The 1,249-nt window shown below is 37.3% G+C and overlaps 1 protein-coding gene across 2 annotated transcripts in view; it reads left to right on the top strand.

Moving 5' to 3' along the window:
- The window catches only part of LOC106878410 (solute carrier organic anion transporter family member 2A1), a 112,541-nt gene that overhangs the window by 96,428 nt on the left and 14,864 nt on the right, over window positions 1–1,249 (top strand). The gene's annotated exons all lie outside the window — the stretch shown is intronic.

Raw genomic sequence — 1,249 nt, 5'->3', positions numbered from 1 at the left:
TGAGAGTGAGGGTGATGCGCTGAAAAAAGAAAGAAATAACAGTACTTGGAGTGTAGCTTCATTCCAGTAGTAAATATCCATGTAAATAATCCTTGTGGGTATTTTCCGGAGATAATTGTTGTAGTAAAGGTGGATATAGCAAAGGTGGTTATATGTCATATCGTGTCCGGAGTATACTGCGTGTGGTTTACTTAAAGGATAGCCCAAATCAAGTGAGAGATGTATGTAGGGTAAAGAGGTCAAGTCTTAAGACAGAAAGGAAAGGGGAGAGAGAAGTAATTCAGGTGAGGAATAGTAGTGACAGATTTTATGGTCAGTTAATCTGACTGGACAGGGAGAATAAGTATAGGGAGTAAAGGAGGAAGAGGAGGTAGAGGTAAAGGTTTAGTAAGGAAGAAGGAATGCGAGGAGCTAGTATGGAGAGGTAGGCTATAAGTGGTGAGGGTGTGGGTGACATTCTAAAAACAATATTAAAGGAAAAAAGGAGAGAGAGAAAGAATTAGTAGTAACATGTTCTAAAAATAGAGCTAAACCTAATTTCAAAATGGTAGAAGGGGGATCAGATGCTACTTAGAGTTGATTGTGGTTATCAACAAGGAGCCTGCAGGTGGTGCTGGTGTTATTGGCAAGGAAGTATAAAGGAAGTAAATTAGGAAAAAAAAAATATTAAGTAGTGATATGATCAAAAAAGAAATAAATCTATTCTAAAGATGGTATAAGGGGGACCATTTTGCTAGGTCGAATAGGTTCAACTAAAAACGTCAAACAACGCTATGCAGCCCATTTGCACTCTTTTAGATATGACAAACACAGTAAATCTACAACACTAGCCAAACACATTCATCACCTCAAAAGCACAAATGCCCAGTATACTTTAAAATGGTCCATCCTAGACTCTGGAATTCCATACCAGGGCCAGCGCTCTAATTGCAAACTCTGCTTAAAGGAGGTGTTCCATATTTTGAAATACAATTCTCCCACTCTACTTAATCGATATAACGAAGCATTTAGCACCTGCAATCACCGTTTTTTCCATACATTAAAATTCTATCACAGACACAAATGCAGAAATGACCACACAACATAATCACACAACTCCCTATAGGCAACCTATTCGACCTAGCAAAATGGTCCCCCTTATATCATCTTTAGAATAGATTTATTTCTTTTTTGATCTTATCACTACTTAATATATTTTTTTTTTCCTAATTTACTTCCTTTATACTTCCTTGCCAATAACACCAGCACC

Source organism: Octopus bimaculoides, chromosome 24 (assembly GCF_001194135.2).
Source record: "Octopus bimaculoides isolate UCB-OBI-ISO-001 chromosome 24, ASM119413v2, whole genome shotgun sequence".
Lineage (NCBI taxonomy): Eukaryota > Metazoa > Mollusca > Cephalopoda > Octopoda > Octopodidae > Octopus > Octopus bimaculoides.
Note: the sequence above shows the minus strand (reverse complement) of the source record. Positions and strands in the feature narration are given on the sequence as shown.